Here is an 18,827-nt window from a genome sequence, read left to right as displayed (position 1 = left end):
CCCCCCCCAACCCCCCCCCCCACACCCAGCTGGGCTGATACAGGCGGGTCCATAAATCCTATATAGTCACCCCCCACCCCTTTACATTTATATAAGTGTTGTCAGTGTAGGTATCATTCTGCGACTGTTTTAAAGTCAGCATGGTGTTTTTGAGTTTTAGCCATTGTTATTACATGACCTGATGTGGCCCCATACTTAACCGTAAAGTCAGGAAATTGAAGCCAGACAGCTTGAAAACCTTCTTAATGGAAAAAGTGCAAGAAGATGTGGGTGGGAGAGAGTTTCTGTTGAATTTTTAGTATAGAACTTTGTCATTTATGGGAAAATTGTTAATTTGAATCAGGCACTGTTTTGAATAGCCCAGTATCAACTTAACAAGAATTAGTTGCACGTTGTGTGAGAAGTTCATTGTTTTTATTTACTATGGGTGTAGTTATTGCAGTTTGGTTCCAGACAGGTGAAAGTTAAGATTTGTGGCATAAAACAGGAAGCAGATGGGGGCTAATTAAAGTTCTGTTGATGACAAAAGGATGACTGATCAAGGAACAGCTGCTTTCCCAATTTAAACACAATTTGTACTACTGTATGAAGAGAGCCCTCCGCAAGTTCTCATGATTGTCTTTCAAAGGTGAAGGAATGTGTTTCAGCAAAGTGTGAAGGCTGTTGCACTCTATTTTTGTTCACCTTTTTTGCCTTTAAGCGGTTTCTCTTCAGGGTTTATCCACAATGAGGGAAGGAGTCACAAAACACAGCTGAGATTTTCAGTGGTTCTCTGTCCACTCCAGACACCTTTTTGGAAAAACCCAAATTCCCTTCTGTATTCTCCAAGGACGTGCCCAAGCATTTGATTTTATTCTGTATTTTTTTCTTATTTCTTCCGACACCCTCTCCTGCTGGGTTTTAAAATGTTGGTGCCCATATCTCCCTAACTGCATCACCCTTGTATGTCTGTGTGTAGATGAGGGCTAAGAAGTGCTTTGGACACGGTCTTGAACCTGGTGTGTCTTTGAGCTTCTGGCTGAAATTATTTTGTTTGATCGTGCCCTGGATGACTTTCATCTTCAAGTGGCAGCATCTTTTGTTGCTACTGCTAAATAATGGTTGGATAAACATTAAGACCCAGTGTCCAGGGATGTGTTTTGCCTAAAAAGGGTACCAGCACTCGGTTCTCTTTGAATCTGTGCAGGGCGGTGACATGAGGTTTGCTTTGCCTTTAGTCAGAGGCTAGACGTTTGCTTGACATTTTGTGTTTCTAAGTGCTTTGTGTGATTATCTCATTTTAATCCTTACAAAAACTCCTAAAGTGGCAACTGTTGTCCCCATTTTGCAGATGAGGCAATTAAAGCATGGGGAGTTGAAGTGCCTCAGCCAAGGTCACATTCACTAAGTGCCAGGACTGGGTTAGAATCCAGGCTTGTCTGACAACAGGCTCATGTTCCTCAGCCACCATATTCTACTGGTTTTGTGTAAAACTATCATACAACTATTGTTTTTTCTACTTCTGATTAAGGAAAGAGCTATTTCCTGAAAAAATTAAAAATTGGGATATAGTTTGTGAACTTCATCTTATTTGATTATGTAAGTATTTGTGTGTGTGTGTGTGTGTGTGTGTATTATACGATACAGGTCCTCCTGGCACTTGGTAGGAAATCAGTTTTTTGAATGAACACATGAAAGAGGAACAGGCGTCATTTTTTTTTCTTTTTGGCCCCCTCCCCCCCGCCAAGGAAGTAGCTTTATTCTGATTTTAAAAGTTATACGCGCTCTTTCTTTTCACAACAGCAAAAAGGACAACGTACAGCTAGAAATTAAAAGTCCCCATCACCTTCACCACCGAGAGACATCATCGTTATTATTCATTGGGGTTGTCTTGTAAAAGACATAATTGACCATATAGATCCCATGTAACTGGTAATAAAGGTCACCGTTTATGTTAGCTACAAATAGCATGCACTAGAGGTTTCGGGGATGTGATAATGGACATTCACTGTCAAGTGTTGTATATAAGTAAACTTTCCCGTCCTAGCTGCTGTTTGCCCCCAGTCTGGTTCTACAGTAGTTCTGCTACGCGTTGTACTAATGAGGAGCGCCTGTGTGCAGGTTCCTCTCCTCCAGGCTCTGTTTCCGTGACCCTAGAAAACTGTCTCCCTGCTCACGGCACAGCTCTTGCAGTGTGCGGTGTCCCGGCCAGAGCTGGAGTGTTTTCCTGGCCTGGGAGCTGTCTCCGGAGTCGTAGTCATTTTTTTCATTCCGCTGTCTGAGCAAATCAACCTGCCACACTCTTCTGCTACCTTCTGTCCTCCCCTTTTCTTCTTCCTCCTGTGCCTTGCTTGCCTTCCTTCCTCTCACAAAAGCATTAAGGGAGGTGGGAGAGATTTGGAAATGAAATTAGAGTGGGGCCCATTCTTCTCCCCTCGTAACTCTGCCTTGTGTATCTTTGAAGATTCTGGTGTTGGCTCTTACTGTGAGATCTCGGGCGAGAGGCCTGTGCGGCACCTCCTTCGTCCCGAGTAACCTGACCTGCTCGGAGAGTCTGCGTCTCCTTCGTCCTTCAGAGAGTGAGAGGGCACGGTTCATGGTCCGCAGAGCGCCTGGGCTTTCCAGGGTACCTGGGACAGGTGTGTTCTTTGGTAGGAAGTGTGGATAGCTCTGCAGCTTTCAGGTAGCCTGCCCTTCTGCCCTGGGCGTAATCATGAAATCTCACAAGTGCACAGTACTCTATTTGTGCTTTTTGAAAAGGTTGTATCCGTTACAACTCCTCTGCGGAGTTAGGACAAGCGTTATTTTTTTCCACTCTATAGGCAAGAAAGCGGAGATACACAGGATATAAAATTTGTCCAAAGTCATACATACAAAGATAGAGCCAGACCTAGGTCTTCACTCTCTTGACCACTGTCTTGCCATTAGACAGACCAGCATTTCCCAAAGTGTGTGCTGCTAAACGTTGGTTCCGCAGTATGGTCTGTGAGGAAGTGTCAGACGTGGGATCACACCCACAAAAGAGAACGGAACATCTTAAGTTAGTGAAGGGTGTTGTGTTTTGCTTTGCTTTGCTTTTGTACATTAACATGAAGTTAGTGTATTAAAGGCTCCAAGACTCCTGCAGTTGGGAGTCCTGTTTGAGTCGGTGTGGCCAGATATCCCGAACGTACTTCCTCAGTGCACTCCTTTCACCCTAGGAGGAGCCGTTATTCTTTGGAGCGCATGTTGGAGATGCTCTCCTTGGCCATAATGTACCGCCTTGTCCTGGATTTACTTTGGAGGTGCTCCAGGAGACCGCCGTGGTTAGAGGAAAATCTAACCTTTGGCGACCTGGAGGGCGAATCCACATGGGCAGTGGTTGGAGATAGAGACTACCCTGGGGGTGGCGGGGGAGGCTGGCCCTGGGGAATCCTGTCATCATGTCATTGTTGGCGGGTCAGCAGGAGCTTTGTGGGGTAGGACTTTAACCGGGACGCAGGAAGGTTCTCAATCAACAGGATCAGCATTCTAGGAACGGTTGTCAGAGTTGTTAGGTAAAGATTCATGAACTATAGCCTGAGTGACAGCTGCAGTGTTTGGCAAGGATGGACTTAAGAAATTTGGACCCAGAACAGCACGCTGCTTCCTCTTGGCAGGTGTCGGACCAGGCACATTCCCCGAGTGAGGCCGTCTGTGTCAACACCCCTCCCCCAGCTCTTGTTTAATATTTCATATTCAGCTTTGCTGCTTTTGTTGCTCTCATTAGATTGCTTGATTATGGTAGCGGGGCAGGGTGAAGGTGCAAGTGGCAGATTCTGCATCCCTCTCATCAGTCAGCCCTCTGCTTTGGGGGAAGCAGAACCTCTTAACAAAACTCTTTTATTTTGAGGTGAATTGTTCCAGCCAGGCAGAAATGATTTATTATTTTGCATTGAAATCTCAAACTAAGGAAGCAAATCCAGCTTCTCAGAGCTGATCTTGGGCATTGCACTTGATGTTCTCTTTTCTCTTCTCTTTCTCCTCCCTCCCTTCCTTCCATACCTAAGCTAAGCTTTTCCAGGAGTTGAGTGTGCATGAAAAGTTCACATAAAGTATTTTCTATCCAGAAGATACAAACTCTGAATTAATGGAACTGCTTTGTTTGGTTTTGTTTGCTTTGGTGGGGAGAACAGAAGGATCCTAGTAGGAGCAGCGGTTGGGAAAAAGCGCTGTGAAATAGATGGGAGGTTAATAACCTGTGGTGTGGTATTTCTCTCAGCAAGTGTTCCTCAGCGCTTCTCCAGAAAAGTGATCAGACCAAGTATTGGACTGTGAGATCTTCCTTTTACAAAATGTTTGAACTGCCTGCTATTGTTTGTTTGCTGGTAACTTTGTGACTTTTAAACCTGGTTGTAAGTTGCACAGCACTAACTTATTTTGGGGGCAGAAAGGAAAGGAAGCAGATAGAGGCCAGGGCTCCTGGGCTGTGGAAGAGGAAGGGTCGATGGGATCTGCTGAGGGTAGGGTTTACACCCACAGTCATGCTTTTGTAATCAAATTCTGATGGGATAGTCAGCCGTTAAAAATTAAGTTCCCAAGATTTAGACCTCTTTCCTCTGTGTGTGTGTGTGTGTGTGTGTGTGTGTGTGTGTGTGTGGTGTGTGTGTGTGTGTGTGTGTGTGTGTGTGTGTGTGTGTGTGTGTGTGTGTGTGTGTGGTGTGTGTGTGTGTGTGTGTGTGTGTGTGGTGCCTTTCAGGATGATGGAAGTGTGTATGTGGTTGGAGGGAGTGTTGTGTGTGTGGGTGGTTACTGGGGAGAAAATGCCATCTCAGTTTATCCTCATACCACTGCTGTCCAGCCATGGGCCAGTCTCGGCCCTGGATCTCATATGCATCTACTAGGGTACTGAATAACTGAGTGATTTGTTGTAGCTTTATCCCTGTTTATGTGGAACAGTCCATGGTTACATTGTAGGGCATTATTTCCTTTCATTTCCCTTTAGCCTTTCAAAACAACCTGAAAGATGTTATGGTTGAGCCTAGACAATGACCTCAAGAAACAAAAATAAACCTTTCTAAAAGTAAGAACGGGATTTGTATGCCAAACGTTGTGAATGATGGATAAAAGTATGAAAACACAGCAGACTTCACGAATTTTAGAATTTGTTTTCAAAACAAATGGTCCCGGTCCCAGTCTCCTGCCCTCCTCTGACTATGAAAAAATCAGATATTATACCACGAGTTTCAAAACAACCAAGTAGCATTTGAATCATGAGACAAAAGCCCGGCAGCAGCTTTAATATAAAACCCCATCATTTTCAGCGAGATCCTCAAGGTGACCCTTGTCATCCGCCTCTCCACACAAGCTGTGGCAGCCTCCTGTTGGGGGAGTGATTTGAACAAAGGGCACCTTTCAGGGTGGGGAAGAACCATACTGAAGACAGCACCTCCCCGAGGTGCTTTTGCTTATCAACAAACATTTATATGCACATGAAAACACAGACGTCGCACATACTTAAATTTCTGGATAATCAAAAATATCTGCTTTCCGAGCAGGACACAGTCTCTCCGTTTTTCCCTGCTGTCTCGTGGGAAGACAGGTTGGCCCTTTCCTCTAGGTTGCACGTCGTAACTTTATTCTTTCTGATCTTTTCTCGCTCTCCTGAGTGTTGCGTGTCGGATAAAATACAAGCTCCTAGCTCATTTTTAAAAGTCCCCTCCCACCTTATTTTCCCCTCTTCCTGCGTCTGAACTCAAATACAGCCACTCTTACCCCTTCTTTCTTCTCCAGACACATCTTGTTAGTGCTTTTAACGAACTTTTTTGCATGTACTGATACTAATATTTGTTGGTCACTTTGTACACACTGAGCATTTAGTACTGTGGTTCAGTAAGGTAAGTACTGTTAGATTGTAAGTCACTTGCCCAGGATTACCCAGGTTTGGGTTTGAATCCAGGTCTCTCGGGTTTTAGAACATGTTATGTAGTATACCCATCACCTTTTACTCGTGTTCTGCACTCACATCGACAATTCCCTTTTCTCCAGCGATCTGCATCTTGCCTTTCCTCAGTTCTAGGTTAGGGTCTTTCCTTTCTTGTTTTGAGCATGTGCCACCTTTCATTTTCGTGTTGTCAGCCATCTGTATATGACCCTGGGAGGCAGGAAAAGAGCCTCATGTTACTTAGTTGTTTCAACAGTACCTAGTAAACAGTAGGGGCCCAATCAGTACCCAATCAGTTGAATGAAAATGACATTGATTGCTTTTCATTAAAAGACCCTGATTTATGTTATTGAAATGTGAATGGAAATAAATTAATTTCTGAGATTGTCTGGATTTAAATAGTTTACGTTAGACCCACTTCAACTAAGCTTTGCTTGATTTCTTGATTAATTTTGGATGGATTTTTCAATGATAAAAATGAGGGTAAAAGTTTACCTTCTGTTTGTATTCCCAGTAAAAATGACTGACTCAAGATTCTGTGAGATCCTTGGTACCTCCGCCCCCTTCCATCCCCCAAGAGCAGAACAGTGCTCTGGCGCTGGCTGGGGCAAGTGCTGATGGGACATGTTCTGCTCCAGCCCTGACTGACCCTGGGGTTCTTTTGGAACAGTCGGGTGTCTTTATAATTTAAATAAACAAAAAACTAAATAACCCAGCCTTGAAGACTCTTCAAAAGAAAATATTTTGTTCTAAAATTGCATGCTACTCCACTTTAATTTATAGTTTTACTTTGAGGATTAAAACAGTTATACAATATATTGGCGTCTGTCTGCATCAGTTGTTTGGGAGAGTTGTATCATGGACTTTAAAAATGGTTAAAATGTGAAACTTCTTACCTTTGGGGGTAGAGTTGTAGTGAAGAACGATTGTTTGAAACTTTGTTCACCCACTAACAATTCTGAATGCTCCCTCACAACCTTATTTAGGTTGTCAGAATTTGTCTCAGTTACTTTTACGAGTAATAAAAAAGAAAGAAAATAAATTAATACCGAAGAGACTGGCTACCTGTTATTTAGAACAAACTGAGAGGAGTTGAAATTAGACTGACCTCACTGCTCATAGGTGTTTAAGTATCTGTGGTAATAGGGTTAACAGCTTCTTCCAGAAAACCCTGCTTTTGTTTTAGAATATCAAGAATTTCTAGAAGTTGCAATTGTTAGTGCCTTTCACATTTTTAATATGCTGTGTGGTTTCCAAGTGCACTCTCACTTAGCTTTCACCGTGCTCCTTTGGGTTATATGATGGTGAGGCACAGGGCGTCATCTAGATAAGCCCTTACTTTTCTGGGAAGACCCTTAATACTGAACCATTTGGGCAAATGCATCATTTTAAGGAAGTGGAGAAAAGGCACCCCAAATGTATATACTAATACATTGTGGTGGAAATTGTAGCAGTGGTTCAGAGTATCCTTGAATGCAGTAGCTCGAAAGAGATACAAAACATTTGTAGCATGTGCAAGATTCCAGCCACAGTGGTTGCTATTCACAGTTCCATTTTGGACAAAATTCAAAGTGACAAAACTGAAAACAGTGAGCAGTGAAGTTGCAGAGAGGAGTTTAACGTGTACCATCACAGACTGTGGGCTCAGGTGAGAAGTTCTAATTCTCCGTGGGTTTGAATCATCCTAAGAAATCGTTCATATAGTTATTTATTCATTCTTTCTTTGTTAGTTTCCCTCTAGTATTTAAAATAGAGCTTAACAAAACTCTCTCATTGTTTTCTCAACCCAGAACAATGAATGTGTGTTGTGTGTAGCCGGTACATTGACAATGTTGTTCATATTTCTAAAGAGGTTATGGGTTCAAACTGCAGCATTAGAGTAAAAAGTTTAATACAAGGAAGACTTTCCAGATGGGGAGGTTTGCTGATCACTAAGTTGGGGATCCTCAGGTGATTTGAGGATCCTTCTTGTCCTACCTGGCTTTCTTCCTCTCTTCGCTCTGGAATGTGGACCAGCCTAACCCTGGGGCTAAGCTCAAAAATAACGGAACCCACAGGAGTCATAGTAGATGTCCCCAGGTCGTCTAAATCTGGTTCCAGGGCAAACTCAGTTTGGAGCCTTCCAGCATCCCCCGAGCCCTGGAGTGATCGTAGCAAAGCACATTCTCCCAGAGCTGGCCTTAATCTTGACCTGAGACCTGATTTAGGCTGCCGGTCCAGTGGGCATCACTTTATAAATGTGTTACTTCTGGTGGAGCGTCAGTGACTATGCAGGAGTGAAGGGGACGTTCTCAGGCTCCTTCCTTGTTCAGTTGATGCAGTTTTCAGAGGTGAAAATGCTGTTCATAGCATGGGTGACAAACAAGCGCAGCACCACGTTGTCGTGACAGCGCCGTGGACAAATACTGCTTGAGAAGTTAGGTGCAGGCCTCGTGTGCAGGACAGGGGCTGTGCTGGTGAGGAGGTGTGGTTTTAAGGTGGACACATTCTGAAAGGCCTTGAGAGACATGTATATGTAGGCTTTTAGGTAACGTAATAAAGCTGCATTTCTGAAACATTTTGGGGGGTTCATTTGGAGTCCCTGACCTGGCGTGGGTCCCGGTGGTACTGACAGAGCCTTTGTTGTTTGGAAGGAAGGTGTGGAGAGTAGGGCTGTTGTGCAGCAGACCTGCTGTGTCTGTGGTCTGTTCACTGAGGTGGATCCCTGCCATCTGCAGGACGCCTGGGGACAGCTCTGGCTGGCCCAGTCTCCCATGGTGGGGGGTGCCTTGCTTTATCATGAAGTAAATGGGCCCAAATGGTTTTGCTAATATTGGGTCAGTCAGTGAATATTTGTAACTATTTGACTTGGGACAAACTCTGAAGAATTGTTTTGGGGGTAGCCCTAAAACAATGTGTACTTAACAAATCATTGTTGCGTTAGGTTCCTTAGCCAGAATGATGGGCAAGAAGGCTGGTTTCAAGATTCTGTATAACCAAGAAAACCGTACATTGCAAATAATGTGTAATTCAGAGTGTTATATTTTATTGCAATTTGTTGTTGTAATCTGGGTTTATCATATTTGGGTTCCAAAACAGAAAAAAAAAAAAAAAAAACCACATAAACCTAGACTTTGTACTTTTTAATTCTGTTGACCATGAGTAGCAGTTTTTGGTAAATAGCTTATGCATTCAGTGGATTCATCTTGCCCTAGATTTTCCAGACAGTGAACATATTTAGGATAAAAAGCAATTATAGATAGTACGTCCTATGGGTGGGATCTTATCCTAGAGATTCTAATCTGTCCAAGTTTCAGCCTTACTGCCTTTACATTTGTAAAGCTTTTTGTGGCTCTTGTAAGCAGTTTGGTTGCAAACCTTTAATAAACATTTACTTATCATGAACAGGTTTATCGGGCTCATCACTAACTCTGACAAAATACTTTAAAATTCACTTTAGTTCTCTTTAGAAAACTTTAAAATGGATCAAACTATTGATATATACGATGTTTCATTTTATGCCTAATTTAAGTTCTTCATCAGAAGAGAGTAAATCCTAATGTGTTCTTTGTTTTTGGCTTTTATTTTGTTTTGCCTCATTCCGGTAGCCAAATACATAAGATAGTTAATTGCATTGTAAAGCAGTGCGTTTCTAAAGCCACTGAAGATTCGAAAAATGGTATGGCCTATAAAATAGACAAAGATTTTCATTAGGAAAATGGCAGAATCACTTCAACAAATGAGTTTCCTCTTAATATTCTGCGCTGGTGGGGCCTTCTGAGTCTCAGGCAGTCATTAGGCCAGAGCACAAAAGAGTCTGTATTCTGGGCAGTTAATGAAAAAGAAGTTTCGCAAAGGATAGGCTCCTTCAGGTCAGCTGATGGGCAGGGTGGGGAGTGGTGGCTCCTTGCTGTGGGCTTGGCAGTGCCCGCCGGTCTCTGTGCCTCCCTGGGGAAGGAGTGACTGGGTTAAAGGGTGGCCAGGGATGCCTGCTTGCCGCACTAGAACTAAATCCCAGGAGAAACAAGCTCCACTTTGAAATCCTTAGGAGCCGACACATCCTTTTTATTAAAAAAAAAAAAAAAAAAAGGCATTTAAAAGAATTTTAGCTAAGTGAAATTTAGTCTCTGTATATCCATTATGGGGACCTTCCTAGCCAGGGTTGATGACATTCACTTGAGAGTTAGCTCTGTGGCTAGTATATGGCAACATCAGGCCCAAGTGTATAGCCGTGGGAGGTAGCTTCTGTTTTCCAGACTTTACTAAGCAGGGCTCCACAGTAGCAACTTTCACAGAGATTGTACAAGGACAGGGATTCAGATAGATGCCTCATGATCTGGAACAGAAGGGAAGATGCTTGCATCTAAGGTTTCAGCCTCACCTGGGTTGTTCTGGGTTTTGTCTTTCGGAGTTCCTGGTTTCTGATAGTGTGTAAAACACAGGGCATGAAATGGTATAGGTTTTCACATCTGAAAATTAAGGACTTACCCCTTCCTTTCATAAAATGTAGATTTCTCTGATACGGGGTTTTCCTATGGGACACAGCATGGGTAAACATGGTGCTTCTTTTTTAATTACCACCTTCTGAGAAGCAAAAGCTTGGGATACTTTTAATATCATTAAGTAAAGTTTCTCTTCCATCCCTGAAGATTTTTTCTTAAGTCCTAAATGTCTGAGGTTGTTGGCTGAAAATTTACCCTGAAATATGGAGGCTTTTGGCCAACAGGAGAGCTTATTAAAGACCAGGCGAGCCGTGGAGCATCGTCCGTTTCTCTATCACAAGGTTTCCTCCTTGGCCGTCCTTCTAGGCCAGGGGTGCTTCCGTCTGCACGCCTTGTTTCCTGATACCACGGTCCCGTTCACTTTGTAACCCACCCTTTTACCCAGCACTCTGCCCTGCAGTCTACTCTAAATCCCCCCCACCCCTCGGGGGCTCTTTCAGGGTTTGCTGTCTGTGAAGCAGGCGGCGGTGGGTGGCCACTGTGTGGGAAGAGACGCGGACGAGCGTTGTTCTTGTAATTGCCTTCCTGGATACCGGCTCTTCACTGACCGACTGGTGTATGTCCCGCTCCTTGAACAAGCTCGTGGACACAGGTTATGACAGGGGTCGCCCCCACAGCTGACGGAACACGCGAGTCAAACGATCCAGACTTTTACCTTTGAAATCCTCTTAAAGGGCGAGAACAATTTCTCTGTCAAAGAAGGGTTTTGCAGCTCAGTTGTGAGGACATGGAAACAGCCTCAGGAAGGCTGGCTGCCTGTTGAACAGGAAGTTTGTGATGAATGGTTTTTTAATCAGGTTGTAACCGTTCATGATGGCTAAAAAATTCCTGTTTATACATCTCTTTACTTCCCATCACAAAATAGCCAACCTCTGTTCCCTCACTTTGTGCCAGGTGATGCGCTGAGCACTTTCCATGGAGATGATGCCGTTCCGCCCCTAACGATCCCAAGTAACAGTTGGTATTGTGTCACAGACATCAAGACTGGGGCTTGGGGAGACCAGCTGACTCAGGGGTCCCACAGTCTGACCTTGGGATCCGCCTCCCCACTGCCTCCTGAAAACACGAAGGTTCGCATGAGATCTTACATGTGTCTTTCTGGTTCTGTTTTACATGAGAGCATAGTCTCCGATGTGCTTTTTTTAGTAGAAGCCGATTTAATGTAGTCATCTTTTCCTTCCTTTGGAACGATTTGAGTCAGAGATAGAGCTGCTTCGAGCCAAATGTGTGTCTGTCTAGCCGCTGGAGAAATCTGTAGCTGAGTATTGGTTTGGTCGGGGGAGGGTCACTGCATGTCCTTGACACTTGTTCTTCTAGGACTAAAGCCCCATGTGATTCTGCTTTTTGTAAATGAACACCCATAAGCCTTTCACCTGCATTTGAATCTTTCTGAGCTCTGTTTTCCCTAATATAAAATGAGGGTGTTAGGCCAGGTGACCTTCCCAGGGTTTTCCAGCTCACAAGTTTTATGAGGCTTCGAGTCCTCTGTCCACGGGGGTTCCCAGGGAAGCCTGAGTCCTAGTACAGACTGGGGGTGAGAGTGGGCTTTGGGGTCACTGATGTGCAGGCAAGAAGGACAGGTTTCGGGGAAATGAAATCAGCTTTACAGAAGAGCTGGATGCCAGGGCCTAATGTGTAAGCATGTAGATCAGGCTCTTCACAGCAAATCTTCCATTGCAGCAGTTTCTCAAGTTGAATTTTTATGCTGTCAGTTGGTAACATATGTCTTTGACATCACCTGTAAAAAAGAAGCATGGGCAAAAGGTCACATGTTTCCTTCTGTTTGCAAGCAAAATGCATTATTTTACGAAGTTGTTGTTTTATTAGCACCTCTAACGGGAACTCTGTTGAACAGAGATTATTCCTGCTTTCTCCTTAGTTTGTTTTCATTCTTGGAACTGCAGGAAGGGATGTGTAAAACAGAGGAAGCAGGAGGAGGGGGTGAGTCCATGCTGGGAGCCTACGAAACCATAGCGCACGTTGACAGAGTTCACAGAAATTAGATAAAATGCTTTTGGAAAAACCTAGTGTGTCTAGCGTTTTGAAAGAATTTCTAGAATTTCTAGAACAACAAGTTCATTTAGTCACGTGTTCCAGCGCCTTAGTTTGGAGCTCTTTTCCTTTGGCTTGGTGACTGTAGCTCACACCCACCCCCTCACGGGGTGACGGGCAGTTCTAGGCTGTGGGACCTCTGGGGGCCTTTTCCTTTCCCTCGTGGGTCCTCACAGCCCCTTTGCACAGGCTTTCCCTGGGCGGTGCTTACATTTGAAACTCACACTTCAGCTGCTCTGCTTTCCTTCCACAAAGAGTAACCAATTAGAATGAAAAGCAAATCATATTTTGTAAATTTATTACCCGGTGAGGCAGAAAACGAGTTTTCTGGACTAGTGTTTGTAGACGGAGTTATTTCCGCTCCCTCAAGACGCACACATGTAACCTCAGTCTTACGTTATGTTCCTTTGACTCTTCTTCATGATGGTGAAGCCAAAAAGTGGTTTCTCCAGCTGGCAGTGGAGTTGTGTGCAGAGTTATTTTGCATGAGATTCATTTTCTGAGCCTCAGTTTTCCCATTTTTAAAATGGGGCCAATAATACCCGCCTTATATAGGGCTCTCGCAAGGATGGAACGAGACATGATGTATTGAAAGCCGTTTGTAAACTGTAAGGTAACATCCACATGTGAAGTATGAAGGCCAGGGGATCCTGAGCAGGATGTATTCAGCTTAAGTTGCTGGTTTTGTTTTATTCTTGGTTAAACACAAAGACCAGAGTAGTCTTAGAATGCCCAGCAGAAAGTAGGGTGCAGCAGTGATGGGTAGAGTGGTGGCTGAGAGGTGGTGGTCTCCACGTACACTCGTGGGTGGGCTGGATGGAGCCTCTGGGAGCTCAGGTCTGAAGGCGGGATTCAGGAGGGCAGGGGAGGAGGGAAGCAAACCGAGGGCTGGACCCCAGACCATTTCTTCAGCCCAGGCCTTGCGGGACCGAAGAGTTCGGTAGACCTGACGGAGGTCTGGTTCTGCTCCCTTGGTTTTCTTTGTTGGGGCTTCTAGTAGACTGGAAGTTTACTGTAATAGACTAGCGCTCTCTAAATGTTTTTGTAAAAATCACACCCTTTTTGATGGTACGTTTATTCACTTATACTGTACCTATATATTGTATAATGCATTTGCTCATTTTTATTAATTTTTTTGAGGCTGGAACAGACAAAGTTTATTCAATGGCTAAAGAATGGGGAAACGGAACTTAGTTCTCAAATCAACTTCTCCATGCTCATTTTAAAAAATGAGATAAAAATGTCAAGTAGGTGAAAAGTGTAAAGATTTCTTCTTGCACGTCGATGGCTGTCCGATTATTGCTTTAGACATCCAGGCTAAGGGCGTCCAGGGAAGGGGCAGTTCCTGCCCTGTGTCTTCAGGGTCTCTGGGGCCCAGCCTTGGAGCGTGGCTTCTTGCAGCCAGGAGGGTGGTGGGCCCGCAGAGCTCAGTCACAACCGTCCCCCGAGGAGACACACCAGCCTGTGGCCTTGGGAGTGGCCCTGCCCTAACACCTGCCGCTGCTTCCCCGTCACATGCCAGCTGAACTCAGAGCGCGGAGCCCGCACTCAAGGCTCGGCAGGCACCTTGAGGATTCTGAGAACGCGCCCGGCAAGCGCGTTAACAGACCAGCTGTAGTATCTAAATTCCTTCATTAACAACTGCCCACAGCAGACACTGTCTAGTGCAGAGAGAAAATATCTTAACTACTACCGCAAAATTGGTCTGTGTTCCCAGTAACTAACATGTAAAAGCCTCGTCTTAGTGGGAACAGTACAAGGTACGATTATAAAGAAATGAGACCAATGTTTATAATATGGGTGAGTCTCTAAAACACAGACATGTTATCTTATAGGTGCCATTATCTTAATAATAACAGCGGCCCGATATCGATTGAGGTGTTATCTCATTTAATCTTCACGACAACCCCCGTACATGTAGGACCTATTAATCCATTCAACAGATAGTTGAGTGTCTACTTGGTGATGGAGCTGTGAGGATACAGCGCACAAGAGGACAGCCCAGGTCCCCGAGCTCGTGCAGCTCACAGGGTAGTGGGGAGCCATACATAGCAGAGTCATGCTTGTGGTGAGTAAATCAGGTCCTATGTTAGCTGCAGGCTGGGATGGGCTTCTCAGGAAATGCTTCTGGAAGGAAGGGACTTGGGCTGAGACAGAAGTTGGGGGTGGTGGTGACCTTTGGCAGGAAAAAGTCGAGGCTCCTGGATAGTCCTTTGTACATCATTTTTTGTCCCGAGTGGCCATTTAGGTGGACTTGTTCCTTTCCCAGGTAGATCATAAAACACCCGGAGGGCAGACTCTGTGACTAATTCCTTCTGACGTCCTTCACTGCACCCAGCATAAATCAGTCCCAATAAAAGTTACTTGGCATGAATTGGTACACGAATGGATAGAGAAAAGATGTGGAAGGTATTACACCTTCCCTGTGGTGTTTTTGGGATGTCAGTCAACAAACGTTCATTGAATGTATCGTGTGTGTGTAGAGCATCTGTTAGGGGCTTTGAGATTAGGAGATAAAAACACACTCCAGCCCCTTGCCTTTAAGAAGCTTGGAATCCGGTCTGTAGAGTGCACAAAACGAACACCCGAGCATTTGAAACAGCTGGCAGAGCAGGTTGAGCAAGCCAGGGCACACCGGGTGCAGGCTGCCCCTTCCCCCCACACGATCCACGGACTTCCATTGGGTCAGGCTTCCCAAGAACTTGCTGCCCTGCTCGGGGTGGCCAGGCACGCAGAAGGCGAGGGAGAGTCAAGGGACAGGCGGCCGAGGGGCCTGTGCAGAGGAGAGCCAGCCGGGCACCAGTGGCAAGCCCGGACTGCAGAGACTACGGCTAGTGGAGGGGAAGGTTGCTGAGTGGTCTTTTTCTCTGATGGTCTCATGCAGAACCTCGGGATTTAGGTATGTGGTTTGCAGTGCACGAGTCTCCCGTCCTCTCACCCGACCTCTGTCCTCACGTGATATTTATTCGTGGTCGAAGAACTGAACAGCTCAGAGCACTGCTGTCCACGTGTGGCTCTCCGCACAGGTCACGGGGAACCGCACTTTCCCTGCCTCGGCTGTGTCCACCGCATCCGGCAGAGATTTGCAGACATAACATCATTAATAGCGACGTGTATTTTTACAAGCTTTACCTCTTCAACACCCTCCACTCCGATATCCCCCATTGGAAATCATAGCTTCTTTAATGTCCTGCGGCTGTGTGAAAAACAGGAATTTATGTAACAAGCCCTGCGCAGCAAACCTTTTCCTGTTCGGAAAAAAATTTTTTAATTGTTGGCAAAGTTAGGAGACAGCTCTGTTGCTCAAAGAGCGACCTGAAATGTCCTCTTAGGAAAATATGTAGCATAATGTTTTGATAAGTAAGGGATTGTTCTACATCCACTCCCCGCCCTCCCCCCGCTTTCTTTTTGGTACATCTAAGTGGTAAGTTAGTGTATGTCCCATCCGAGCTAGTGAATGCTTCCTGAACTTTTTAAAGATTTCATCATGACAGATTCTGCAGTCTTGTTAGAAATGTCCCCCAGGGACGTCCCTGGTGGCGCAGTGGTTAAGAATCCGCCTGCCAATGCCAGGGACATGTGTTCGAGCCCTGGTCCGGGAAGACCCCACGTGCCGCGGAGCAACTAAGCCCGTGTGCCACAACTGCAGAGCCTGTGTTCTAGAGCCCGCGAGCCACAACTACTGAGCCCATGTGCCACAACTACTGAGCCTGCACTCTAGAGCCCGCGAGCCACAACTACTGAAGCCCACGCACCTAGAGCCCGTGCTCCACAACAAGAGAAGCCACCACATTGAGAGGCCCGTGCACTGCATCGAAGAGGAGCCCCCGCTCACCGCAACTAGAGAAAGCCCGTGCGCAGCAACGAAGACCCAACGCAGCCAAAAAAAACCCCCAGAAAACAAAAAGAAAGGAATGGCTTCCAGGCAAAAATAAGATTAAAAAAAAAATGTCCCCCAATTGCAGTTGCAAATGATCTGATCTAATTATGTGAATCATAGAGCTGTGCCACCCCCTCCCCCAGGCAGTGCAGACAGCCAGGAAGCCACTATCTAGGAAGATCTTCCCCCTTTATCAGTTACTAAATGTGACAGGGACAGGAGTCAAGCTTCCTTTCCTCCAGAGATTTCATCGTCGCTTATCTGTGTTTTCTGTTCAAAGAACAAAATAGTCATGATGGAATATTGGGAGCACACAGTATGTGCGTGCGTGCGTGTGTGTGTGTGCGCGCGCGCACACGCGCACACGCATGTTAGTAAAACCTTCCCAAAGGGTTTGGGGAATCTTATGGGGATGAAATGGGACATTGGGGAATTGCAGTGCTTGGCCACTTTTAGAGGGTTCTTGTATGTCCACAAAGTCCTCAAAGCCGGTCTTGAGTTGGGGATAGATCTGTAGGTGAGAAGGAAGAGGAGAATCTTGGCGACAGAAGAAAACCCTCACTGCCATCCACTTACACACCTGCCCAGCGTCCAGCCTGGAAGTCCCCATTCAGGGCCGTGGCTGACCCACACTCGCCTGGGCCTGGCAGAAGGGCTCATCACATAGCTGCTATGTTGCAATCCTTGGGTGGAATGTAGTACAGAGGGTCAGGGGGCGTTTTGAAATGTGGATTTCTCAGCCTTGACTGTCCGGCCTCACTCTGACTTTTGCATCTCCTTTTAGAAAGTGAGATTTTTTCCCTTTGTTTTCTGCCTCCTTTTAATGAGGAAAATTGTGAACTCATAGTCTGTGTTGAGTCCCGGCCTGCTCTGCTGTGTGCCAAGGCTTTGTTCTGGCGCAGTGATTGGCACTCGAGCATCTGCGTGCCATGGCGATGGCATGAGGGTGTGGGCGTCGTGGCTGCATCCCGGACGACCACAAATCCAGCCAGAGCCTTTCTGTGGTCAGGGAGAGGGGGCCGCAGTGGTTCGGGGGGCTCGGTCGGCTGAGCCTTGCATTCAGTTGCAGAGGAAGCCAGGGAAGTCTGGGGGCCACGCACGCAGCGCACGCAGCCCTGCTCCAGGTCCCCAGGTCCCCAGGTCCCCAGGTCCCCGCCCCTGGACTTGGGATCAGGGCCCTGCTGCTTTCCCTGTCCTGTGCTGGGGCAAAAAAATCTATCAGAGAAGCTCCCTCCTCCTCGGGAGCCCCCCTTTCCTTGTCCACATGTCCCAGAGGCTCTCCAGACGCTGTCAGTCTCGCTGTGTGTCCAGTAGGCGAATTGTATTCGGGCTTCCTTGTTTACCGCCTGGCTTCACGGCTTCTGCTGGAGCTTGCGACTGTCTCTGGCACCTGCTGCAGCGTGTTCCGAGTGGAGTGGTGGGTTTGTGTTTGTGATACCCATAAGCTCCTACCGACACCCCAGTGACTAGGAGGGGGGAAATGGGCTCAGAATGGGCGGTGCCTTGGGCCCCTCCTCCCCATCCCCCAACCAAGTTGGGATCTAACACCTTTCTTCTTGGTGACCGCTTACCATGTTGCACACACCACTGAGCATTTGACCTACCTTATCTCGTGGAATCCATAGAACAGCCCCAAAGGGGCTATAAGGTACATGGGGGCCAAGCCGTTTCCCAAGGTTTGTAGCCAGTGAGCAGCAGAGCCACCTAAGTGCTCCAAAGACAGTTGATTTTCTTTACTAACTGTCCTAGGGGGCATGCGATTTAGTTGTGGAGCCGTACTCAGTGGATCAAAGCCACCAGCTCTCTGTCCTCTCCGCCACTCTGTCCCTCCCAGACCGGCTTTTTGGCCAGAGTGTAACCTCTGACGGGTGTCAGAGGCTGAGTTAGGTGGTGCGTGCTACTGGTTATTGCTGGGAGGAGAGGGTTGTGAACAATGTTGGAATTTAAACTTTTTCTTTTCTTTTTTCTTTTTTTTCTTTTCTTTTCTTTCTTTTCTTTTCTTTTCCTTCCTTCCTTCCTTCCTTCCTTCCTTCCTTCCTTCCTTCCTTCCTTTCTCTTTCATTGTTTTTGGCAGTTCAACTTTCTAAAATTAAACAACAGCAGCCCAGTTGTCCTTATATTCACCTATATCTGCCTAATGGACTTTAAGGATGTAAATGAATATATGTCTTACTAGTTTTCAGGCTTTTAATTCTTGACTAAGAATATATCCTGCTTCTTTTCTTTCCTTTCCGTGACCACATGGGTCCCATAATATAAAACTTCTCACTTTGTGTAAGTGGCAAATGTGCCATCCGAAGAGAATTTGCAGTAGTTCTAGGCGTGATAGAGTGGAAAGGGGTTTTGATAGCACTTTGTTGTGGAGTGCTATTTGCATAGCAAATCCAAGTGGTTTTAAAACCAGTTCCTGTAATTTCCCTGCAAAATAGAGCTATATAAAAGAAGGTGTTTATTGGGCCTCCCTGGTGGCGCAGTGGTTGAGAGTCCGCCTGCCGATGCAGGGGACGCGGGTTCGTGCCCCGGTCCGGGAGGA

The 18,827-nt window shown here is 45.9% G+C and overlaps 1 protein-coding gene across 1 annotated transcript in view; it reads left to right on the top strand.

Annotated features, from left to right (window-relative positions):
• FOXO1 (forkhead box O1) overlaps positions 1-18,827 on the top strand; it is a 90,336-nt gene that overhangs the window by 69,203 nt on the left and 2,306 nt on the right. The gene's annotated exons all lie outside the window — the stretch shown is intronic.

This window comes from Lipotes vexillifer, unplaced genomic scaffold (assembly GCF_000442215.2).
Source record: "Lipotes vexillifer unplaced genomic scaffold, Lipotes_vexillifer_v1.1 scaffold470, whole genome shotgun sequence".
Lineage (NCBI taxonomy): Eukaryota > Metazoa > Chordata > Mammalia > Artiodactyla > Lipotidae > Lipotes > Lipotes vexillifer.
This window is presented reverse-complemented; position numbering and strand designations above follow the sequence as displayed.